Raw genomic sequence first — 27,573 nt, 5'->3', positions numbered from 1 at the left:
TGGAGGTTGGCTTCAGATCACAGCACAGCACCACCCAATTAGCCCCAGAAGTGACACACACAAAGGGTGGTCTCAACAGGCACCAGAGCCCACTGGGGCAAATCCCATTCAGTGGGATTCTCAACAGAAATTGCAAGCTAGAAGGGACTGGCACAAAATATTCAATGTGATGAAAAGCAAGGACCTACAACCAAGATTACTTTACTCAGCAAGGCTATCATTTAGAATAGAAAGACAGATAAAGAGCTTCCCAAACAACAAAAAATCTAAAGGAGTTCCTCACCACCAAACCCATATTGGAATGTTAGAGGGACTTAATTAAGATTGAAAAAAATAAATAAATATTATGAACAATAAAATGGCAATAGCTACATATGTATCAACAATTACTTTCAATGTAAATGGATTAAATTGTCCAATCAAAAGACATAGGAGGGATGAATGGATAAGAAAACAAAACCCTTACATAGCCTGCCTACAAGAAACTCACTTCAGGGACATTCACCATTCACAGATAGAAAACAAAGGGACAGAAAAAGTCATTTCGTGAAAATGGGAGGGGAAAAAAAGCTGGAGTAGTAATACTTACATCAAACAAAATAGACTTTAAAACAAAGGCTATAATAAGAGACAATGAAGCGTCCAGTATTTGCATTTTTGGGTTTTGAAGAAACCCAAAATGCTACTTGAGGGGACCTGTGTATCCTTATGTTCATTGCAGCATTGTTTACAATGGCCAAGATGTGGAGGCAGCCTGGGTGTCTGTCAATGGAAGAATGAATAAGGAGTAGGTAGTACATATATACAATGGAATATTGCTCAGCCATGGAAGGAAGTGTGTTCTTGCCATCTGCTATGGCATGGATGGACCTGGAGGGTATTGTGCTGAGTGAAGTATGTCAGACAGAGAAAGACAGATTCAACATGATTTCACTTATATATGGAATCTAAAGAACAAAATAAACGAACAAACAAAAAAGAAACAAACTCATAGATACAGAGAACGTTTTGATGGTTGTCAGATGGGAGTAGGTTTGGGTGGATGGGTCAAAAAGGGGAGGGGATTAAGAAGTACAAATTGGTTGTTGCAAAGTAGTCATGGGGATGTAAGGTATAGCATAAAGAATACAGTCAATAATATTGCAATAACTATGTGCGGTGTCAGATGGGTAACAGATGTGTTGGGTGATAGATGGGAAGGTGTTGGAGTACAGGGTGAAAAAGGTGAAGGGATTAAGAAGTACAAATTGGTAGTGACAAAATAGTCATGGGGATGTAAGCAAAGCATAGGAAATATAGTCAATGATATGGCAATAACTATGTCAGGGGGATCACTTCTTAAATTATATGAAAGTCTAATCACTATGCTGTACCCCTGAAATTGACTTCAACTGTAATTGGAAAATTTAATCGGGGTGGAGAGGGAGGTGAAGGGGAATAACAGGTTCAAGCTTCCAGGTATAAAACAAATAAGTCACGGGGAATATTGTCAATAATATTGTGATAGCATAGTATGGTGTCAGATGGTTGCTGGACTTATCACGGTTATCACTTCTTTAGGTGTACATTTGTTGAATAACTATGGTGTACCCTTGAAACTAATATAATATTGTATGCTAGTCACATTTTTAATAAAAATCTTAAAAAGGAAATAGTCACCAAATAATTAAAAAAAAAAAAAACTAGCATTATTTAAGAATCACCTAAGAAACTTTTGAAAATATTCTCCTTTCTACAGTACCATCACTTCGGAGCTTCTATACATCTCATAGGAGCCAGGAATCTGTAGTTAAAATGCTCCCAGGTGATGCTAATATGCAGGCAGCTTTCAGAAATGCTTGCTTGGCAGTGGCTATTTTGAGAATTCTGATGAATAATGAAGAGGATTTGAATTCAAACAGTGGCAGTGAAGATATAAAGGAATGGAAAGATTAGAAGGACATTCAGGGAGGCCCCCTAAAAGTCTCTCCACAAATTCACTGTTTTCGACATATTTGCATTAAGTAGCAACTCTATATGCAAGACAGGGTCTAAAATGTTCAGATCAATCCTCATGGAGCTCTTTTGCTGTTTGACAAAATACAGCATGTATGGAAGGGTTAGAATTCCAGTGATAACTCTAAGCTTTCTCTCAAGGCTTGCTGGATAGGTGGCCAATGTTGGCCTCATTCATTAGGAATAAAATAAGAGTATTGGCAAATCTTTATGAGCCTGTTAGACTTGACACATATTCGCTCCTTCATTCCTCAGTAACCATATCTGTGTTTTAGAAATGTGGAACTCTGTCACAGGAAAGAAGGTGGACTGCCTCATTTTCTATACCTGGGGGGCGAGGGGAGAAAGTGGGATAGGGCCAGGATTCTAACCACGTAGTCTGGCTTCAGAGAGAGGCTATAATGAAGTCAACGCTTTACTCACTCAACCAAAATCTCATTGGTACTGGATTACCATATCTCTGATATCTATCTCCAGGGTCTGCAGTATTTATTCTAGAACAGACGTTCTTCCCTTAGAGTCTACAGATGAGTTTCCGGAGGTCCATGAATCCTTGGAATGGTACAGAAATTTTCCATGTGTATGCTTACTTACATCCATTTTGGAGAAAGAATCCATGACTTCAGTAAACTGAGTCGATGTCCAAAAAAAGATTTAAAATCTCTTTTCTGGCATGCATTTAACCCATTTCATCACACGTATGATGAAATTTGTAGGAGAAAGCTTCCTGTGGAAGCATGTATGGTGATGATGCTTTAGAGTGGAAGCCCCGCCTCCTCTCTCAGGAACACACGACTGAACACCCATCAGCACACTGCTTCCAACCTCAAGGCTACAACTAGGGCCTGGATCTGTTTCTCGCCCAGGTCACTAACGTTTTGCTTGTCTCTAAACAAAGCATTATAAGATTTCATTCCTCGCATGATTTCTTGAATGTGCCTCAATGTGAGTTTTCTGACCCCTGTGGCTCACCTCTCCCTCACTCACTTTCCTCTCTGGCAGAGTTCCCATTGACTTCAAAGAGCCCTCTCTCCTTGAATGAGCTCTGCGGGTATAAGAGACGTCATTAGCTGGTCCTCGAGTATTTCTGTGGTGTTGCCTGTGCCCAGGAGAGGCATGTTCCTTCTGATATAGCCTAGTCTTCTGAGGGAAAGTTCTCATTTCAGAACATTGCAGAGATATCTTTAATTTTTAAAGAGAGTTTCTCAGTAGTTATTTAACAGTAGCATCTATTATTGCTGCATATCATAGGAGCTGGAGGGAAGAAAGGAAGAGAAAGATATTTTGAAGGCAGGCCCGGTACTTAGAGCAGGTTTTTAAAAATGTCGTTCCGGGAACACCTGCCTTAGATTCACTGAGGTTGACTATTGAAAATTGCATATCCCTGGGCCCCATACTAATATTTTCAACCAGACTCTCCCTGAACTCTGCATCATTTTTAACAAGTATTCCAGTGATTCTTAGATAATCCTAAAGTGACTTAGATGGCTGTGAATATCTGAAGCTAGACTTTGCAGTGAAGTAGTACTAAAACCACAGGACTCCATATTAGATTGCTGAAGATTGGTCAACCAAACTTCTAGTTCCCCTTAGCTCCTATATGACTTTGAGGGCAGAGGGAATGATGCAGACAGGAAGCAGGCACTGAGGTGGTCCCCTGTTGTCACATGGCTTTCAGAGTCACTGACTAATTCCCACTTTGAAGCAAAAGCTGCAGAACGTCAGCTTATATTTTCTCGCACTCCTGGCTTCTGTGCATTAAGTTTGGCAGTATCAGCTTTTCAAACCAAGAGGCTCTATTGGGGTCAATATTATTCCGAGAGCTTATGGAAAAATATAGTTTTCAGGGGCATAGAGATGAAAGAAATGATTGTTTGTAAATCCTCTACTTTGCGTGATTCCACTCCCAGCTATTTATCCTAGACTGAATGAAAAATACAAAAGTGAGGAAGAAAGATGTATTACCAGAATTTAACAATGTGGATACTTAAATAACATGGATATGCCCTATGTTCCCCAACTGCCAAATATTACTTTGATCACCTTAATTTTCAATCAATTCTTCAAATTAACTTCTAACTCAATCTTTTCCGTCGTCTGACTCTCAAAAGTTTAACCTCCTGCTCACCTCCAGATGCCCTCATCTCTCGCTCAAGTCCAGAACCTCCCACAAGCTCCATTTTAATAACACATCCTGATATGCACAATTTCCCAGAATGCCAGCCCCTAGGCTCTGTTCATCCTCCAATGAACAGCTGTCTCTGAGTCCTCCTTTGTTCTTAAATCTTCTGCAGCAATTAAAGAGGGAACTAAAGGGCCATTTTGAGAGTGGAATAGTGCTGATCAGGGAGGGGCAAGCAAGCTAGAAGAGAGTACTTACTTTTCTCTAACCTGCTTTAATGGAGCTACCACAGAGCTGCATATGTTACAGTCACAAGCCTTTTAATAGTAACCAAAGTAAAACAGTCATAAAAATTAGCTAACTTCCACAGTGTGTTTACCATGTGGCCAGTATTAAATGCAGTATGCTGTTTAATCCTCTCAACAATCCAGTGAGTTGGATTCTATTACTATCCCCATTTTAGAGATGAGAAAACTGAAGCTTAGAAGGGTTAAAGCATGATCTGTAAAGTTTATAGGGATATTAATTGATAAAGCTGTGATTCAAATTCAGGACTGTTTGATTCCACAGTGAACACATTTTAACGGAATTCAGTCAATTTTCTAGTAGAGTGTGTTTTTTATCTACAAATAACAATAATGACAAAAAACCTTAAATAAGATGGGCTATTTCTAATAACAAGAAAACTGCAGTGACATGTTTCCAGAGTTAGTTTAATCATGAGCTCTCCAATGCTAGGGCTCTGGGTCATATTCTCTGAGATATTTTTGCTTTCTCCTCGTGATCATAAAATGGCTGCCGCAATGCCAAACATCATCTCTTCATATGACAACATCCAAAGGCAGAAAAGAAATGGGGAGGGTGTCTCTTCCTACATGTGTCTATTTTTATCAGGAGGAAAAATCTTTCCCAGCACTGCCTAGCAAACACCCTCTTCTAGGTTATAGGTCAGCACTGGGTCACGTGCCACACCCCCACTGCTTAATCAATCATTGGCAAACGACCACCCTCTCTTGTTTAGTTGAACCATGATTCAGCCCATGGAGCCTGAGAAAGAATCCACCTGCTCTGGGCACGTTGACAACCACCTGAATTCCTGAACAAAATTAGACTTTGTTATTGTGGAAGGGCAAGGTAAACGGCTATTGTATAGGCAACCAATAGTGTTTCCCACACATTATCTTTTAATTGTGTACTTCAGCTCTCCTGTAGTTACCGCGATTTCCTTCACCTATTCAGATTGCTGACTGTCCAGTGCCAATTTGAAAATACACCATATATTCTCTACCATTGTAACCAATGAAGAGAAAAAAATTCTAAGTATGAAAATTCTAGTATATTTTAGTGTATCAGGCAGAAAACATCTGAGCCAGGTGATCAACATGATAATTTTTCTCAGATAATTATAATGTAGGACTTTAAAAAGTCAAGTTACCTTTCAATTTATAATACTTTCACTTCATCTCACATAATCCCCTTCTATTATTCTTTTTGGATGTTTCATAGATCTTTTCTTTCTTTTATAAACTTTTCCTTCTCAAAATTTCTCTATGGTCTGCCTCATTTTTGTGTCATAATAGTTATTTATGGATGAGAGGTTCTAATGTTTTCCTCTGTTATTTTCTAAACTGTTCAAATACTCCCACAAAAATATGTCATTTTTCTGTTATTTTCCAAATTGGTCAAATACTGTCACAAAATATAAATTTACCTGAATAATTGGGAATTTACATAATTGGGTAGTTTGTCACATTGAGACATTCCGATTTGAAATGTTGGGTAATTAGGAACTTCTTAATAAGGAGGGTATTTTATGTATGTGTAATTTATTTTATTTTATTTTATTTTCTTTTGTATAACAAATCTCTTGGAGCCAATTGGGGGCAGAGGAGCTTACTGTCATCTGTCATCTCTCACAGAGAGATGGCATACATGTCACGGCAACCACGTTTATCTTCTTGCTCATCCTGTCATTTAATTCTCCTTTCACAACCCCAAGTGGCCCTGACTCCACTAATCACCCTTCTTATCTTATGTTAAAGCATAAGTTAATTTTTTTGAATGGATATTACCTATTTTTTGAAAAGTAGCTCTCATTCCAAATCATTCTACCTCATAATTCAGAGAATCATATTTTTAGGTTAAAAGTAATATTAGAAGTGAGCTTGCCAACCTCTCCCATTTTGTACATTAGGAAACTCGGGCCTGGATGGAATTAGGCTGCTTGTTCACAGGCATGCAGCTCTTTAATGCTTCAGGAGGGTTTCTGATCTCCCAAACCAGACAAAATGGGGATGGGAGAAGGGTGTGGGAGAATTGGTGGGGGCAGGAGTGAAGGAGGAAAGTAAGAATCTGAACTAGAGGGTCCAGAAGACCCAAAATGGGGTGGGAGGGGTAGAACTCCATTTAGGGGCCAACAAAACTGGGTAGCATGGACTCAGTGTTTACATTCCTCCGAGTGTAGACCCTCCTTTCACCAACCTAACTACCTTCAAATAGCACTCAACACTTTAAACCACCTCACCATCCATTCAGTGTTGGTAGACAATCCATTACTAAACTCTGCAGGGTAAGCAATTTTGTTTTCTGCCAAACTCATCTCAAGAAAAATAAAGCTATGGAGGGGATTCCATTACTTGTGTCTCTCTGTTGCAAGTAACTGAAACTCCTATTTCAATTGTGTGTTAAACAATCAGGCTCAGGTAACCAAAAATGTTGCCAGGATTCTCACTCACCATCCAAATTTCTACTCTTTTCTACACACCAGCCTCATTACCTCATCCTGATGATAAACTTGGTAAGAAATTTCACAGCTTCATCAGCAAAAGGAGTATTGACCCTTATTTTCTCTAGTTCTGTCTTCAAAAATTCCCAGGCCTAGTGTGAGTCATAAGCCAATTCTTCCACCAGGAAAAAAAAAAATTCTTCCAAGAGGAGGACAGGACTTAGGGTGTGTAAGACCTGTATTAATTGTTCATTACAGGGAAACTAGGAGAAGACAGTCCTGTTCTGTAATTATTTCTTTAACCTCGTGGGGATATGATAGGCTTCCAAGGCTTTTAAAATATATAAATATCTATCTAAATAGATATAGATTACATAACCAAATAATTGATAATAAGCCTGACATAGAAAACCAAATATAACAAATGTAAAATTAAAGCACTATAATCAGTTACTTATAAGGATCATTTCAGTTCAGAAGACACATCATATTTTAATTAAAGTTGTGACATTTATTACAATATGAACTTGGAATGCCTATAGATCAGAGGTGTCCAAATTTTTTTCAACGTTTTTCACCAAGGGCCATACGCGGTAAAATACACAAACAGCCGGGCCACTCACTCGAGGTGAAGTACGTATTGCCTCACCTGGTTTATTTAAGTAAACTAAATATTTTTTTGGAATTTGCTGCGGGCCAATTAACAATGGATTGCGGACCGCAGTTGGCCCGTGGGCCGCAGTTTTGACACCCCTGCTATAGAGTGTCAATAATAACTTAAATAAATATACGTAGTTGTATTTAGATTAGTTGCATTTGACATGCCTTCCAGGATTTTGAACATGGATATACGCTCAGCAATTTATCATTATAAATTTATAAAATTTATTGTTGCAAGTATTAGAAATCCCAATTCAAAACAACAACCAAAAAGGAAAATTTTATCATAAACAGCAATGAGTCCTGGAGGTAGTGACAGCTCCAGCCTTCAGTGGTGTAAAATGTCCTGACTGAGTTGGACTCTGACTGATACAGAAATAAGTGCCCCTTCCTCTTCCACTGTGTGCTACCTGTATGACAGCTTGGTCTGTATATTTCCCATTTGTCTAATAAGTTTGCTTAGACATAGCTAAAATTTTACATATCTTTATACTGAAAGAGAAGGAGAAAGAGCTGATTCTCTTTATAGTAATAGATCATACATTATTGGCTGAGGTTCTTAGTACTGAAAACAGTATCATATATAGCTGGTTTAAGCAGAAAGGGATTTGTTAGAGAGGAATAAGTACCGTGCAAAATTTCTGGCAAAGCCACAGAGACCGGTTTGCATTACATACAGTCCAAAATAAAAGGAGCCAGAAGAAAAGCTCATCTACACCACAGACTATTCAAGCAGAAAATCTACAGCTGAGACTGCACAACTGGGCAGCCAGCACACTGGAACTTGACACTTGAACCTTATACCAGAGCTGCCCAGAAAAGCCAAATGTCTCCAACATCCTACCCCCAAGAAGAGCTGCCCTTCCTACATACAGCCATGTCTCATCTTGTTCTTGCTCATATCATGATGTCAGGCGGGGAGACCCTTGGCTACACGGAACCCAAGCTTCCTGTGAGCTTGGGAAACACAGTTCCTGCCTTTCTTGAGGCAGAAGTGCACAGAGGCATGCAAAAAGAAACTTAGGTCTTGAACAAACCAACCCCGAATATGTGCCTCACATTCTGTACAATTTGCTGGCTATTTTCTCTTTCTATAAGAACATGGTGCTTTTCTGAGTCTGTATACATTCTGGAGCTAGATCCTAACACATTTCTCCTTTGGTACCTGACCTGGGAGCTCTCTCAAGCTTGTTCCTTCCTCAGGTACTCAATCTCAACCCTAGGGGTTGTGATTCCCTGCTCTTCCTGCATTCTTTAGCGCTCACTTTACTTCTTAGTAGCTAATTCCCTGTTATTGTTAAAAATTTTTTGTAGTAAACTTTCCCTGTTCAAATTACAGTATGATTATTATCTCCTGACTGGACCCTTTCTGATACACATACCGGAGAGTTTTGCTGCTTTTAAAATATTTATTATTACAGTGTGCTTTATTTTTGCCTAGAATTCCCCATTTTCTGATATCATTATAACCACCCCTTTTTCTTTTCATTTACTACACCTGTCTTTGCCCTTCCTTTTATTTATAATCCTTATTTTATTTCGGGCACATTTCTTATAAAAAGCATAAATCTGGCCTTTATGTTTTAATTGGAGAGGTCAATCTATTTACATTTCTTATGAAAAGTGATGTTTGTTTTCATTCCCATCTAATTTTATTTTAATTTCTTTATTATACACTTTCCTGTTCTTATGCTTTTCTACTTCCAGTGGCTTGAACAAATTGTTTTATGTTGTTTATCTTGTTTTGCATTTGAATGCCCCCCTACCAATAATTTGGAAGTGGTAATACATTTCTCTACTTACCAGTTCACCAGGTTGCATTTTTAACAGTTATATTAAAACTCATATTTCTCTGCTGTTTATTCAAATTAATAGTACTTTTACCATTCGCCATGACAGGATCTTAAGAATATTTTACTCATATTCGCTCACATCATTTACAAATCCTAGATTTTTCTGAACTACTTTAGAAATGTAATTCCATACTATTTTTCACTTTTTCCTTAGAATGTGCTTCTTCACTTCTTATAGTATGCTTACTGAACAGTGACATTACAGTTTGCCATCACTTTATCTTCAGCCACATAGAGTTACCTACATATTTTACTAGATTCGTTGCTCACTATTGTCTATTGTATCCTTTTTTTCCCTACTTGCTTTTGATCTCTATTCAAATTTACTATCATTTATGCTGGAGTGGATCCTTGAATAATTTAATGAAAATATTAGTAGAATACTTTGAGTTCTACATATCCAAAAAAAAATTTATCCTTCTTTTGTCATCCTGTGAATAACTTTTCAGGGAGTAGGATTTTTATACAACAGTGCTTTCTCTCTCAGAGAAAACATTTTTCAATAAGCTTCTAGTGTGACACACAAGAAATCAAAGTCCAACATTTCTTTTTCATTATATGTGAACTTTTTCATCTGACTAAAATAAACGTATTTTTTTTCCTTTTTCCACAGAGACCAGAAATTTCATAAACATCTATCTAGATGTGTCATTTTTTTTTTTTAGATTTTTTTTTTTTTTTTTAATTGGGGAAGGGGAACAGGACTTTATTGGGGAACAGTGTGTACCTCCAGGAGTTTTTTCCAAGTGGAGTTGTTGTCCTGTCAGTCTTAGTTGTGGAGAGCGCAGCTCAGCTCCAGGTCCAGTTGCCGTTGCTAGTTGCAGGGGGCGCAGCCCATCCTCCCTTGCAGGAGTCGAACTGGCAACCTTGTGGTTGAGAGGACACGCTCCAACCAACTGAGCCATCCGGGAGCTCAGTGGCAGCTCAGCTCAAGGTGCCGTGTTCAATCTTAGTTGCAGGGGGCGGAGCCCACCATCCCTTGTGGGACTCGAGGAATTGAACTGGCAACCTTGTGGTTGAGAGCCCACTGGCCCATGTGGGAATCGAACCGGCAGCCTTTGGAGTTAGGAGCATGGAACTCTAACCGCCTGAGCCACCGGGCCAGCCCCTAGATAAGTCATTTTTGTCACTTCTGCCAGACATTTAGTAAACCCTTTTGATCTTTCTTCAGATCAGGGAGCTAATTTTATGCTTTGATTGTTGATTTCACCTCCATCTGCTCCTTTTTCTTCTGGAATGCTGATTATTTGCATATTATTTCTCTTCGGACTGTCTTCTATGTCTCTTATATTTTCAGTTATGATTTACACTTCTTAGCATTTCTTCTTTGTGTTGAAAGATAGTTCCTCCATTTAACATTCTCATCACAAACCCCATTTTCAGCACTAGTGATTCTGTTTTTCACTTTTAATGGGGCCACCTCCCCAGTCAGAGCCACCTGTTTCTGTTTTTCCACTGTGCCTCTTTCCTGAGCCTTCTTTACCTGCTTCTGTTAGAAAGTGAGGGTCTCCTCACCATGAGCGTTCACCCCAGCCCTTCAGCTGTAGTGTATTGTCAGGCAGTGAAAGATATGAGATTTTCTCCACCAGAAGACGCGATGTTCTGGGATGCTATGCTGCTGGTATTGAAGATGGAGCAAGGGGCCATGAGCCAAGGAACACAGAGCCACCTAAGGGGAGCATGGCCCTGCCAGCACCTTCATTTCAGCCCAGTGAAACTGATTTGGGACTTCTATCTCAGGAACTCTATGAGAATAAATGTGTGCTCTTTTAAGCCATCAAGTTTGTGGTAGTTTATTACAGCAGCCATTGGAAGTTAAAAATATCAATTTAATAAAAAATGCTCATGAGACATTTGTTTTTGAATTTTCATCAATGTTAACCATTAATATTTGAAAATTTGACATATTTAAATATTCAGTATTCCCTTTTAAGAAAATATCTCCTTTTTTCCAGTGAAATTTTGTAGCTTTTTGAGAACTTTCTTGAATGAGTATTTCCAATGAAAGAGATTTTCACTTTTCAGAGAATCAACACCACATTTTTTACAAGGTGATTTTCTTGTGGATAAACTAGAGGGAAAATGGGTGTCATTAAGATTGGCAGAAGCTGGCATTTAACAGGTCAACTTCCATAATACTATATAAGAAACAACAGTTTGGTTCCTTGAAAGAGGTTAGCTTGAAAAAATAAACTTACAATTTCCCCCAAATTAGCTTCTTCTTCTGAAAGACTCTTCTATAAGCAGGTTTTGTTCACTGTGTGATTACAGATGATGAATAAATGGAAATCTAAAGCTGCATTATCTCTCTAAAAAACACTTTTCTACAACACTGCATCAGAATCGATTTCAAAATAATTCTTAAAGACTGAAATCATGTTTTTCACGAAGACATCATAATTCTGAGGTTTCTGGAATTTTAGACATACTCAAATTCTCTAATAAGCATTTGATATTTTACTGTCCTTAGTTTGATAATGAAGTAACTATTTCAATACAGAAATAATTTCTTTGTGTTCCAGAAATGTTCACGGGATGAAATTCTGATGTATCGGAGTGAAGTTAATTACATATATTAGGTTGGTACAAAAGTAATTGCAGTTTAAAAGGTTAAAAACTGCAAAAACGCAATTACTTTCGCACCAAACTAATAGATTTTGAATATGATGCAGTGAGACATTTTGGGGAGGTAATTTTTCCAGCAGGTGGTTTCTAATAGGTGAACATCAGAGTCCTATAGAAAAGTTTAAAAATGCAGATTCCTTGGTTCTTCCTCAGAATATCCGGGATGGAGCCAAAGCATTTGTATTTTTTAAAAGCTCTAGATATGATTCAGGTGTGCACAAAAGTTTTCTCACCTTGGGTTATGCAGTAAACCTTCAGGACTAAGGTTTTACTGAACTGTTAAGCACCCCCAAAGGCCTGTAATTTGTCATCTTACTGAGGTCATTATAAGAATGTTTGCCATTCTCTTTGGGCTCAGAAGAGAATCTAGTTATCCTTCCTGCACCCTGACGTATCTCTCAGAGTTTTCTTCTGTATAGTAAATCTTATTAAGGGTCAGAAAGGGCAACTTAAAATGTTTAATCAATTTTATGGGGAACTTTTTATGATAGTGCAGCATTTGTGAATTGAGAATTAAAAAGTTCTCCAGTATATCTCTTTCAAATGTCAAGGGTGTATTGTTTCTAGTTTATATGAATATTGTGAATATAAGTTTGATGAGAAAATGGAAAACATTCTACACCCATAGTAATTTTGAAGGAAGGAACTATGTTATTTTTTCTTTCTGACTTTCTAATCCTAGATTTTCTTTAAGGAAATGTTTGAATTCAGCCTTCTCCTTGAAGACTTCTAATGTACTCAGTTTTCATGGTAACCTTTATTGTTTCTAGTTGTGAGGCATTTGCTATCATTTTGGTGCCGCAATATTATGATTTCTATTGTGTTTCAGTTATTACACTACCAAAATTTCTCTCCATAGGGATGAGGCTCTTTGGGGCTGAGATCTTTTGTACCCTATGCAGTATATAGGAATATTGTCGAGTACATTTTAAGTGTGTGAAACTCATATATTGGACTGAATAAAATAAAAATATCAATCTTAGCAAAGAAACCAGTTTTATCAGTTTCACTTAGGCAAACTGTCACTTCCGTATCTTTTTTACTTTATAATTAGAAATTGAGAAAGACTAAAGAAAATGTCCAGTTGGTCCTCACAATATAATTGCCATTTTGGTTGTTTGAATAACAGCCCTATCGACAAGAAGGCATTTTAAAAGCTACTGTACTTATCTGTAGACAGCAAAGCCAAACTTATTAGCAACAGTTGTGTGTTTCTGGATGTGTGTTTATATCTTATGTCTGTATTTGGTTTGCACGTGTATGGAAAAATGAGAGGAGAAACTATTTACTGTAATTATCAAAGCACTCACTATATGGGAAGCATGCAATAGGTATGTGATTCAAGTAAACTTAAATCCATTATTATCCAAGATAATCTAAATCTCTTAAATTTGTTTAAGGCATCACACCTGTGAATGCAACTTTGGCTGAATGTAGTATTCATCATAAATACAGTATTTGTTAAAGAAATGACATTGCCAATGCTCTCGTCCACCTTTATGAAATTGAAGTTAAAATGTCTTTACAGAGTACAACATTCTTCTCATTAAACCTCACAGAAGGGCTCAGTGAAAATAGACTTGCACCACAAGTTCCTTTCCCCTTATCTTTCTTTCCAGCTGTTCTGATTCTCCTAAGAAGCAACTTCTCTTAGTAGTTTCAGTTAATAGGTAATAAGACCAGTGATTTAAATCACTGATTACTCTCTTTTGGATTTCAAACCATTCTAGCATACTTCTGGTTAGAATAATGATTGCAATGATAAGTCGATGTGAGAGGATGGTAATTTTATACATTAATGCTCACCGAGCTTCTTACATTTACATTAGCTCTTGCAATAATAATTTTAAAAGTTCTAATAGTAGAAGAAATATTTATGAACATCTAACATATATATATGTGTATATGTATACATCTGCCCTCTGGCAAAATTAGAGATCTGCACAAATCTTGTTGGGGGTCATTTTGCTGCAACAAAACATGTATTTCCAATACTGGTGATTGGTAAACACATTATTCTGGTGTGTGCATTCAGTTCTCAAAATGCTATATTTTGATCAAGTCTACTGGCTGTGTCTTAGAGAGTTTCAAGGTAAATTCACTTATATTTCTAAGACAAATTTTAAATAATTGGAAGTCCCTCCTCCTCCATCTTTCCTCCCACAGCTGCCCAAGTGCACACAGACTCTTATATTTACTACCTCTATCCACAGAGTCTCAGTGACCTGATGACTTGCTTTGACATGTCTGTTAACAAGTCTGACATAGAAGAAAATGTATACTTTTTAATTGGGAGTAGCTACGTTTTCAAATTCTTTAGTGAACCATTACTTAGCATAAAGTCACTTTGGAATCAATTAAATATGAACCCTTTTCACATCAGTATTCATTGAAAAGCACTTAAGTGATTAAAGACCCTTGGCCTCTAAATATTTGACTACTTGCCAGTACCAGCCATTTAGAAAGCCTTATTAGCTCTTTCTCCTTCCAGGGAGGCTGCGTGAAAATGAAAAACAAAACGAGAGGAAACATAATTGCCTTTAGATGAATGTACTCTCAGCATCGGTATGGCTCGTGCTATTCGAAGATGCCACTATTTGCTCTCTGGTTCCCATACCATCCACTGCTAACTTCTGGCGCTTGCCCAGCATTCTTCTTCGATAGTGCAGCATTTTTTTCATAACAATGCCAGACAAAAATAAGTGATTACATTTATAAATTTTTATCATCCACGTGGGATTGGGTTAAAATATACATTTTATATTTAGGAAATGAAGCAAATTTGAGCATATTTAATATTTCAAGAACTGTGTCCGATTTAAACAAACTTAAAGCATGTGGGAGCAAATGTAAAGAAGGCATATGCAATGACATCAGTTTTAAATGATAATCTATGGCACTAATCAGAATAACCACTATTTATTGAGGGAATTGTATGTGAAGCTGTGTGGCGTACATGCACTTACTTCATCTCAACACCAGAGCTATGAGATAGGTATTCTCACCCTATGTATGTATGAGGAAACTGGGGAAGTAATTTAAGTAATTTGGGTGATCTACAGAAGGTTAGACAGCGTACAAGTGGTCTAGCTGGGATTGAAATCCAGGTTTGCCTAACTTCAAAGCTTTGCTTCTTGACGCACAAACGACTCCTCATACAGGTTCCCTAAGCATCTACAAAGAGACTTCTTTAGGAGCTGTTCAAGGCATGAGGGAATAACTATTTTTTGCCCAGTCACTGAATAAAGTTAAAACCTTTATAAAGGATAGCTTTTGTTCAAATTGTCTATAATTCATAATTTTACCTGTTGAAATGGAACTTTCTAGTTATTAAATATCCGATGCTTCAGTGAAATGCAGTTTTTCAGTATGTAAAGATTGTAACATATAGTCTGCATGTTAAAAATACATAGAATTTTATGATTTTTGGCTAAAATTTCCAAAATAATCACCTGCACTTTATTTGGATAATAAAATCATTTAAAAACATTCCACATCATAAATGCTCTGATTTAAAATGAGAAATGCCCTTTAATAAATTGAAACAAGTGATTATAAAAAAAGATACTTTATTCTATTACAGCATAATAATGACCTTTGGTGGTCATTAGTGAGTGGCTAATGGCTAAAAGGGAACATGACACAATTATTATCAAAAAAATGACTTATAATGAAAAGGAGTAGTACACATTGGCAAAAGTAAAAAAAGAAAATGTGTTTTGATGTATTTAAAAAGAATGAATGCCATTCCTTCCGAGTTTGTGATTCTATATTTTTCCTTCTATCTAGTGCCTAGTCCCTTTAATCCTATAAAATTATTTTAATCTCAAATAACATAAAATCCATATGTTCATTAATCTGACTCAGGTTTAATGAGAATTAAGATTTGGGATTATCCTGCTATTCGTGAAATCTTCCTATTGTCTCCATCTTGTAAAATTACTGCTAGTATCACACAACTTTGTCAGGAATGTTATACAAAGTATTACTAGGCATTGAGAGAGATATGCTTACATTTTTATTCAATATATTATCCTGCAACTTTACTTCAATCTACAATATCATGAAGCTCAGTATTTTAGGTGTTGCGTCGTTTCTGTATTACACATTTCCCCCCTTTCTCCTTTCAGGGTACATTTTCTTTCTATTTCCTACCTTCTAGGTCAGGCACACATGTTAAACTTTCATGTGGTTTACTCCTCTGGGTACTGAATGTATTGTTATTTGGGTACTCACATGGCATCTGACCATCTCTTAGAGACCAGCTGGAGAGGTATCTCCGTGTGAGATGAGATGCTGGCAGAAAAGCTGAGACTGTTTCAGATCAGTCAGAGGTTGCAGAACGGTAAGGTGAGGAGAATTCTGCTCAAATACTTATGTTTTTTCTGGGGAACACAGGCAATATTAAACTTAAGGGAGAACAAGCTTAAAATGGATCGGAACATCTTAGAACAGCTGCCATAGGAAGGTGCAGGGGGCTGACTAGGGACAAGGTAACTAATAACGGGCAATCCGTAAGCCCTCAGACCCACGTAGCCTGTGCAGGTTTGTCATATGGCCAGGATGTAACTTCAGGATGAATGATGATAAAGCCGCCTCTGAACTTCCAATGCCTAAATATGCCCGACTATGAATGGGGGGTGGTGGTGGTAGACGCTAAAAAGTCTCCGTTTTCTTATTTACATTACTCTATTAAATTAAATATATGTATTAAGATGATTTTTCCCCCAAGACTGTATGAAAAGCTTTGTTAATTTTAAATTTTAAAATGTCAAATAAACCAATGGCCTATCGAGGCAATTGAACCCTACACATATTAAAAGGAATAAGATAGGACTACATGTACTTACATAAGAGGATTTCACAGAGATATTAAATCAAATGCAACATAGTTTGTATAATACGATCTCCTTGTTGTCAATAAGCTGTGGTTAAAACTTACTCCCCGAATGTTACCAGTTTGTAGGCATGAGATGAAGTCTGCAGGATGCAACTTTGGAAATTGAACATGGCTTCATAACAGCATGTTCCTTTGTTTCTGAGGCTGAATGCCTAACCTTTCTGGAAGGACATATGATGAGGTGGGAGGTCGTGCATCTTAACTATATCATATATCAATAGGACTCTGGATGGAGCCATTTCATAGGCGTATGACATTATGGGAGGAAGAAGACAGAGGCTTTATTTGTTACTCTGGACATCAAAGCTGAGTACAAATTCAGTCTTTGAAGCTTACTGCTCACTTGAGTAGCTGGAAGTCATGCAGGGTGATCATGCCTTGAAGTTGAATGTCACACGGACAAGGTCCTGGAAACACCTCCCCTCAATTAGAAGGTCTCAATAGCCAGCGTGGGGCGTTGGATGGATGGGGCCCACAACCTTACTGTGCTTCCAGGATGGTCATTTTGGTAAAAAATAAAACCCCTGATATCACCTGAGCAGCAACCCTACAGTACCTTGGGGACCACAGGGTGGAACAGGTTCAAAAGAAAAAACGGGGACTCGTGTTTCCAGATAGAATGAGCAATTCACAGCAACTGTCTCACGGAACAGAACTAGATAACAAATAAAATATACTTTAAAATCTGCTTGAAGGTACTGAAAAATAAACAAACTAATGATAAATTACCAAACCAAAATCCCAAGGAGGACAGAAGCATAGGGAAGAAAGTCTGGCATTCGGGATGATGTATCGTATGGGGTAATGTACTGATTATTGAGAAACAGACAAGAGGTTGATGAACCCTTTTTAAGCGTATTAGTGCAGAAATGTCAGATAAAATACAGGATGCCCTAGTAAATTAGAATTTCAGACAAACGAGGACCAGTATTTCAGTATAAATATGTCCCATGCAATATTTGGTTTAAGGTAAATATCCACAGGTGGTCAGCACAATAAAATGTTGGTATGCTTTATTGCTATGTAAAGTTTTAATTTGTGGTAGACTAATACTTTGATGCCAATAGTTTCTTATGAGAGCGACTAGTTTTGTTCTTTCCTAGAGTGAAAGGAAAGACACATTTGCAAAGCTTGAAAGAAGGGTGGCTGAATTTGGCAGAAAAAAAGGAGGGGGAATTGGGATAAAATGGAGTATATAAGTGGGTTGCTTTTTCTTGCCTTGCATTCCCTTAAAACACACACACACACACACACACACACACACACACACACACGCACAACCAGATTTTCCCTTGTTGTTTCAGAAGACCTAAAGATGGAAGAGTAGGAAAATCTGTATCATTCCTCATATGGGAAGCTAGTAGAAGTACTCACAGACGGTATGGTATGAACTAGCAGAGGAAATGGCTGCATGTGGAGCTAGGAGAAGGGGGAGACAGGACAGCGTTTCCTCTGGCTTCTAAAAGGAGAGGAGAAAGCCAAGCTGTCGGAGTGGGGTGTAGAAGTAGTAGAGGCATAGGACCAAGGGGCCTGCCAAGTATTTGAAGAAGCATAAGGTGAGGGGAAAATCTTAGCAGCAGTAAGGCATGGACAGTCCAAGTCATAGATAGTCAGCATATGTGGTGGAAATCTCCAGAGAGCACCAGCTGGGCTGAAAGCTGAGGAAGCTCTAGGAAGTGGGAACAGATGGGAAGGGCATATCTGTAGAGTCCTAACAATGGCCTAACAGTTGCCCAAGTCTAAAAATGATCTCTTTTTCTTACTGGAATGGTTAATTTTATGTGCCAACTCGACTGGGCTAAAAAATGCCCACATAGCTGGTGAAACATTGTTTCTGAGTGTGTCTGTGAAGATGTTTCCAGAATAGATTAGTATTTGAATTGGTGAACTAAGTAAAGCAGATGGCCCTCCCCAACGTGAGTGGTCATCATTCCATCTGCGGAGGGCCTGAATAGAACAAAAAGATAGGAAAAGCGAATTTACTCTCTCTCCTTGAGCTGAGACATCCATCTTCTCCTGCCATCTGACAACAGCCTTCCTGGTTCTCAGACTTTCAGATTCAGATCAGGACTAACACCATCAGCCATCAGCTCCCCAATTCTTAGGCCTTCAGACTTGAACCTAATTATACCACCAGTTTTCCCTAATTCTACAGCTTGCAGACGGCAGATTGTGGGACTTCTCAGCTTCCATAACTGCATGAGCCAATTCTTATAATAAATATCCTCAAATATATATATATATATATACTTTTTATTTTTCCTCTGGAGAACCCTGACTAATACAATTACTAACCCTACTGGGCAGCAGGCTTGCAAACCCATAAGAATACAGATAACTCAGAGAGCAAGTGGATGTAGAGAAAAACCTAGGAATTAATATTAACCTAGGATGTGACTGATTTATAAACCTGAATCTGTCAAATCATTGGATTGGATTGAGAGAAATCCTGAAGTTGACCTGAATAAAATGTTCGGGTTAGGTAGGCTGGGGTTTCACATCCAGTTATGAATTGATTATAGAAAATGAAGAGAATTTGCTTAGGATCGTTACTAATTTTATACTTACTGTATCAGTATACACACAAAAAGAGAAGAAAGATCATACCAAATTGTTCATGGTAATTCGGGGCTGGAGTGGAGTAGAGTGCAATGAGGATATGGGATTATAGCAGCATTCCCTTAGTATATCGTATATTTCTCAAGTGTTTTAATTTTGTATAAAAAGAGTAATTTCTTTTGTAGTAAGAAATAAGTTCTTCTAAACACAATAAAAATCAACACCAACATGGGGAAATGTCCTAAGCATAATAATATATCACCCTGACCTTCCTTGTTCTGGAGTGCTGAACTACTTGGCTAAGTAAGCCTAGAACTGGAAAATGTGGAGGAGACCCCAACATTACATCTGAGGCCTCAAATTCATCGATGAGAAGATGCAAGTTCAGGGCACCACTGTTTCCAATGCTAAGATGACTGAGAACCGAGTCATTTCAATGTGTGGCTCTGTGTCTTTGGCAAACCTTGTGGTGAAAATCAGTGACTCACGGCTAACTTAGACGGAACACTTGAGCTGACACAGGGAGAACTGACCTGTCCTCTTGCTCCATCCATTCCCTGAAGTAATACTATTCCTGCTGACACTAGTTGTCTGAGAGAAGTGTCCAGGGAGGGTAGAATTACTTTTTCTTCGTATAGCTGGGAGATAATGGTTCTCTACACTGGGGAAGCTTCCTGGTTAAGCCTCAGTGGAGAGTACTTAAGTTAGCCCTTATCCCAAGATGGGATATACTTTTGAAAGTATATCCATCAAAAATATAAACAATGTTAAAAATCAAGCAATAAATTGGAAAGGTATTTGCAATAATATCGTAGACAACTAGTTAACTTTCTTAACATATAATTGGCCTTATATATTAATAAGAAAAACATAAAACCAAAATGGAAAAAGAACAGCCCATTGTTAGAATAAGAAATACAAATGTATAATAAACATGAAGGTCTGATTTCTCCTGAGTATTCAAATAAAGGCAAGTTACAATAATGAAATTCTATTTGTTGCCTATAAAATTGCATTATTTATGAAGAATAATATTCAGTGCTGCTTACAGTATGTAAGATAGGTGTTCTCAAACACTGTCACAGGAATATAAATTGTTAAAATCTCTCCAGAAAGAAATCTAGCAATATGTAGCAAGTCTTTAAAGGAGTATATTTCTTTTAATTCTATACTTCCATTTCCCACAGGCTAGCCTAAAGAAATAATCAAAGGTATAAATAGAGATTTGAAAATAGTGAAAGGAAGATATACAATAAAACAGAAGTGATTAAATAAGCCAGTGTGATCCATATGACCAAATAATATATAAACGTTAGAAAGTTATGTTACAAAGGTATTTTTTACAACCAGAAAATTTCCATAGTAAAATGCTAGGTTACTAAAAAGTGGAATTCAAAATTGGATATACATATATATTCAAACACAAATGCACAACTATATACAATTCTCACAATATTGCTGGCATATCTTCTGTGGACAAGTGAATCGAATTCAGTCAATACAATTTTAATAACAACCTGTGATATTGGCTGTGTAGTAGGTTGGTGCAAAAGTAATTGCGGCTTAAAAGGTTAAAAATTGCAAAAACCTCAATTACTTTTGCACCAACCTAATAGAAGCAGAGACTAGTAACAGGAGATAACAGGGAGGAGGATGGTCTCCTTAGGTGGGGGAGTCAGGAAAGGCCTATGTAAGGTGGTGACATTTAACCTGAGACCGGAAGGAAGGAATCGAGGGAGGCAGGGAGGGAGGCAAGGAGGGAGCAAGGGCCCAGCAAAAAGGCTGTCAGAGAGCATAAGGCTCTAGGGAAGGGAAATTGCTTAGCGGATTCAAAGCTTTGAGAAGAGGCCAGTAGTCCTGGGAGGGGGTTGGTAAGAGGCAGAGAGACTTGGGACGTGGTGGGTAGAGATAAGGGCCCACGTGGTGCCATCATTCGGGTCACAGTGGTGCTTATACCTAATGTCACTATTTCCAGTTATTTATTTAATATGCCAAACTTGTAAATATTTGTATTCTTCAATTACAAATCAAGATTGAGCAACAGTTTCAGCCTAATGTTAAAAAAATTAATTATTGTTATTTCCCCTTTTATAAGTGAGGACACTGGGCCTTTGAGGGTACCTTGGCCAAGACCACATAGCTAGTGAGAGGCAGAGTAGGATTTGAAGCAGGGCCATTGCAACCCGGAGCCTGGACTGTTAGCCATTCTTTTGTACAGCTTTTCTGAAATATTATTTATTAACATATAATTCAGAAATTGTGAATTTGTGATAAAAAGGGGAAGTACTGGTCATCACACAGCCATTTACTGACTGTGTAATCTTACGCTACATATCTCTAGGCCTGACGTTTTTCATCTTTAAAATAGGGCAAATCACACAACCTTTCCTACTTTACAAGTGGTTCATAACAGACAATATATGCCATTGTTCTCTATGAACCGTATGTGTGGGACACTGCGATTCTACCTCTAAAAGAAACCAGATCTGCTCAGGGTCTGGTCACTATACAAGAAAGCTCATAGATGAAACAACATGCAAGAAATATAAAAACTCAAGAAATAAGTTCACAATAATAACTCTAAAGACTTGGCTTCTAATTACAGAGCTCCATTAAATCAATTGTAACATTTCTGTTATTACCACATTATATGACCATAATGAAGATAATAAATATCTGGCATTTACAGAGTTTCTTTCATCTAAATATTCCCAGAGAGCTCAATGAACTTTATGTGCAAATTGATTAGGAGCTACATACAGGTGAGACAAAGCAGGCGTTACAAACCACACTAACAACAATGCAGATTCAAACCAGTTCCCTTTATCCAAGCTTACTAACTGCTGTAAGAACAAGAGCCAAATGCTTTTAAAAATAATAAAAATGGAGGATAATTCTAAGCAGCCTCTTATCAATGGTCCACAGTCTAGGAAAAGGACTTGGAAGCCAGAGGGAATAATTTTATAATATAGTTACCATTATTGTCATTTTAATGCTCAAGGCAGGAGTGTCCTTTTAGAAGAAAGGTGAGCCTTATAAGTCATCTGAATATGAAATAAAAACACAAGAACTTTCATTGTGACAGGCTATGGCAATACTGGCATATGTATGTCTCCTGGCACTTTCCCAAACAACGAGAATCAGATGCCCACACTCTCATGCCTGATGGTTTTATTTTCCAAAGGGCAGAGACCAATTCTCACCTCTTAATCTCCATAAAATAGTACATAAAACCCAATGTGGTCAATAACAGCTTAATAATATTAGCGATTACCCAACATACTGGGACTGCTGTCCAGTACAGCAGCCACAGACCAATGTGGCTACTGAACACTTAAAAATGACTACACGACTGAGCAATTGAATTTTTGTATTTCATTTAAACTTTGATTAATGCAAATTTAAACAACTTTTAAAACTTTAATTATGTTTGGAACAACCTGGATATGTGAACCTACTTTTTCAGCAGTAAATTATATGAAATGTAAGTACAGGTCAAGTATTTCTGATGAAAATTTAGCATCCAAGCTGAGATGTGCTGAAAGCAAATAATACATACAAGATTTAAAAGACTTAGTAAGAAAAAAGACTGCAAAATATCTTATTAATAATTTTTATATTTTTTATAAGTTGAAACGACGTTTTAGATATATTGGGTTAAATAAAATATATTTTTAAGACATGTTTCTTTGCATTTATTTTTTATCGTGGCTATTAGAAAATTTTAGAAGGTCCTATGAAGTCTACATTATATCTCTGTTGGACAACTGTGCTGGTAGCTTGAATTTCTATTGCATTTCCTCTTGATGGCAGGAGTCACTGAGATAATTCAAGGAGCTCTTACCCCAGCTGAATGAAGAAGCACAACATATTTCTAATGTTGACTTGACAACAAATGAACAAGACAAACAAACAAATGAACAAAAACTCATAGACACAGACAACAGTCTAGTGGTTACCAGAAGGGAAGTGGGGAGGGGGGAGGTAGAAGAGGGTAAAGGGCGTCAAACATATGGTGATGGAAGGAGAATTGACTTTATGTGGTAAAAACACAATGCAATACACAGATGATGTATTACAGCATTGTACATTTGAAACATATAACTTTATTAACCAATATCAGCCCAATAAATTTAATAAAGATACTTCATATAATTGGGAAACAAATAATGTTGACTTGAAGAGTGAATGCAGTCCTTGAGACTTTCGTCGTTGTCCAACTCTGAGCACAAAGGAGCCCATTATGTAGCCTCCAAATCTTTACCTTTTTCACCTCTTGGCCCTTTCCATCAACTTCCTCGGCTGCCCCTACCGGCATTTTCCATCCCTAGCTTTTCTCCTTGTGAGTCCTCTGGTCCTTGAAACCCATGCATATGCACTATTGAATGCGGATAGAAACCATTGAAAACATTTTTCAGTTCTTTCTAAGTTCCCAAACTGTTACCCACATCAACTGTTCGAGGGAAACTCAAAGCCAATCAATCTCTAGCTCCCTTCCTTTCAACCTCAAATATTTTCTTAATAGTCCCTTTACTGTATCTTCTTTCCATTTGTTCTGCCTCACTTCAAATCCAATAACTTGTTCATTACCTATCTTTTTCACAGAATCTCCATCCTCACCCTAAGTGGTTTGGCTTAATCAACCATATCCCCTCAGCCTCTCATAACTTCCACTTCTCCCCATCTGCTGATTACCTCTCCCAACCCCTTCAGACGGATAAGCCCCAGCCCTCCATGACTCTGAGTCAGGGCAGGGAGAGTGACCGCAGCTGTAGGCTTTTTTTCCCTTTGGCTTCTTTGAGCCAGATCCCCTATTCAGGCTGCCAGGAAAGTCACATGTCCCCATTGTCTGGTTCACCATTTACTCCAGTCAGTAATGCTAACTAGTAAAATAATGAGTGGCCTGTTTCACAATGACATGATTCCTAATTTAATACTGACTTTGACCAAAATCAGAGAGTGGGATGACAAGCCTGCAATACTAAGATAAACTCAGAATACCAGCTTGGATTTATGTGCTCTTGCAACACCCCAAACCCCTCTCTCCTTTGTTCTCTCTCTTTACTCTATCCAGGCTCCTGCCCAGGACTTCCTCCAGGTTCCTGTGCTGGAACCATATCAGGCCACACTTCCTGTCATTATCATGTCATCAGAATATGGGGAGTGGCTGGTGCCCAGGCTCCTTTGTTTAGCCCCTCCTTAGTCCTTCCTTGGAGATAACCCTTTTGCTAGTTGGTTTTCCTCCAAGTGTGTGCACACCAGATGTGACCAAAACTGCTGTGATCAAAACTACTTCAGCCGAATATCCTTTTCCGGCAGAGCTCTCTGATGCCCACTGATGTTAAATTGACCTGTTTTCCACTGTTCTTATCCTTTGGGTCTGTTTTCTGGGAGAGGCTTACTTTCATTTGCTTATATCTACTTATTTCTGCTGCATGATTAGAAGTAATTTTATGTGTAGTTTATTCTCTGTGCTGATTCCTTCATCCCATGTCCTTCACTACAAATACATGCAAAGTCTATTCCAAAAAAACGACTTCATCTGCAAGATCCTATCCCATTTCTTCCTTTTTACAACTTCTCAATCTCATGCAATCTGAGCTCTACTCTCTATTCCTGCTAGGGAAATTACTTTTCTAGATCATTAATATTTGTCTGATTAGAACATTCAAGCTTCACATTCTTCATCTACTTATTCTATCAGTTATTCATGACTCCCTCTCTTGGCATCCGTGATAGGGTATTTTCCTAGTTTCATGATTGGGGCTTAGTCAGCATCATTTCTTCAGCCAGACTCTCCATAGGGATCTGTAAAAGTTCTAGGTTCTCTCTTTGCCTGCTACTCGCCATGACTTAATTACCACTCTGTAGTAATGAATCCCAAACATGCTGCCCATTCTCGCGTCAGATCATGCATGTTTAATCATCTGTGAGACATCATTTCATGGATAACTGGTAGGCATTTGAAACAACGTATGCAACATTGAACACACCACCTTCTCCCACTAGTTGTTTCTTTCTACTCCCATATTTCCTCTATCTGTTATATTCTGTATCTTAATAAATACAATCACCCTCCTCCCCTGTATTTCAAGCTCAAAACTTTGGAAACATCTTCAAGTACTTGATCTTTTTATTAAAGTATTTTCTTTCTCTACCACATCCAAGTCGTATCAAATCCTGTCAAATGGTCTGGAGGTATCTCTCACCCTGGTTACTTCATTCTGATCTCCGTAGGTCCAGTCATCACTACGGCTTGTCAGGAGCATTCCAATAGTATCCTAAGCGCTTTGACCTCGTCTGTCACGTCACCAAAGTTAACTCCAAATCCAGCCTGGATCATATTACATCTTTCTCCTCAAAACAGTCAATGGCCCCCAACTACACATAAAATCAAATAAAATATTCTTCATGAACTGGCTGCAGCAGAATTCCCATGTTACTTCTCATGTGCCGTCCCCATTGTAACTGGTGCTGTGCTCACACAGGTGATTCAATGCATCACAAACATTTCCTACAATTTTCTGATTCTGTGCCTTTCCCATGATGTCCCCTGAGCCTTCAATACTCTGACCTCATTTCCCTCTATTGAATTTCTGCCCAGTCTTTAGGAAATGCTTCCTCCATCAGGTGTGCTCGGGATCCCCTTCAGACAAAACTAATCTCTCCCTCCTCTGTTTACTGTTGCACTTTCTACTTTGACCCTAATTCTTACCATAGGCTGTAGTGTTTCTTCTCTTTGTGATAGTTTCTCCACTAAATTATGAGTTTCTAAAAGCAGAATCCATGTCTCATTCGACTTCACTTCCCTTATACTTCTCAGAGGAGGTAGATGCACAGTAGGTATTCAGTAGTTGAAACAGAAGAAATTTGATTATAACAAAATAGAAGAAACTAGATTATAACCTTTCCTTAGAAATTGTACATCTCTAAAAAGAGCTTTAATAGTTGCCAGACTGGCCAGTGTAGTGAATTAAAATCACTGTTTAAAGCTAAACACACACTCAGGAGTCCTGAGTATGGATGGCATAGCTCTTGGAGATTAGAGCTGTTTTCCGTTGAAGAAACCTATTTAGCTTTTCCCATATTTTCTCCCCCACTGTTTTATCCTTCTAAGTAGAAAATTAAATTGTATAAAATCTCCAAAAGGCAGATTTAAAAGTGAAAATATGTATACTTCCTACAGCTGAACTCACAAGGGTTATCCTTCAGATAACATCTCAGTTTCTTTTATTTTTTGTCCTTTTACATTCTCATTCAGCCAACAGATATTTCCTAAAGCTGCAATATGATCCTAGAGTTATGCTTACCATTTTGATGATTAAAAGAAAACAATTATAGACTCAGGTAAAAGTTAAGGAAGCTTCCATGGAACTGAGCCTTGGAAGAAGGCTTCCATAGGTTATATATATGGTATATAGAGAAAATGGAAAGGGTTTTCCAAGTTAGAAGAAGAAAAAAGAAACAATGAGCAAAGACATGCAAATAATTACAACATATGTATTCTTGAGGGGGTGGCAACAATAAAGGTGAGTGGTCTGACTAGAAGAGATGGTTTATCCTAGATTATAATTTTCAAAATGTGTCAGTCACTGACTCCTTCCAATGGAACCAGGTGAAGGAGCACAATATGTAAAACAATGAAAACTGCTACAGAGAAAAGGAGAGGGAAGTGAGAGAGATTGAAGCCCTACCTGCTCAGGTACCTCTTGACAACCCTCCCCCCACAACCCTAGAGTTCCCTCCCTGAAGTTCCTCTCAGTAAATCCGGAAAATTGCCACCAGTCAAGTGAAAAACAGAAAGTAAGATCAAATAGGTAGAATCAGGGCCAAATTATGGAGCACCCTGTTACCTGACCCTAGTACACACTCACAATTTAGGCTTCTTTCTTACACAGTACGTAGTACACTGCACATGTAAGTCCTTTATAATTTTTAGGCTAAATAAATCATGTTTGTATCTACATGACTAGTTCCATGCTTTATACCTATCTGGTGCCCAAAAATATTTTAGAAATTTTGAAACAAATGGACAAATGGATGGCTGAAGGAATGCCAGCCTTCACTGAAATAAACACTGTCTGTCTACCCATAGCCTTTGTCAAGAGTTCTCTGCAATCGAATTTATCCCCAT

Source organism: Rhinolophus ferrumequinum, chromosome 13, assembly GCF_004115265.2.
Source record: "Rhinolophus ferrumequinum isolate MPI-CBG mRhiFer1 chromosome 13, mRhiFer1_v1.p, whole genome shotgun sequence".
Lineage (NCBI taxonomy): Eukaryota > Metazoa > Chordata > Mammalia > Chiroptera > Rhinolophidae > Rhinolophus > Rhinolophus ferrumequinum.
The sequence above is the reverse complement of the archived record's forward strand: the minus strand, read 5'-3'. Positions refer to the sequence as shown.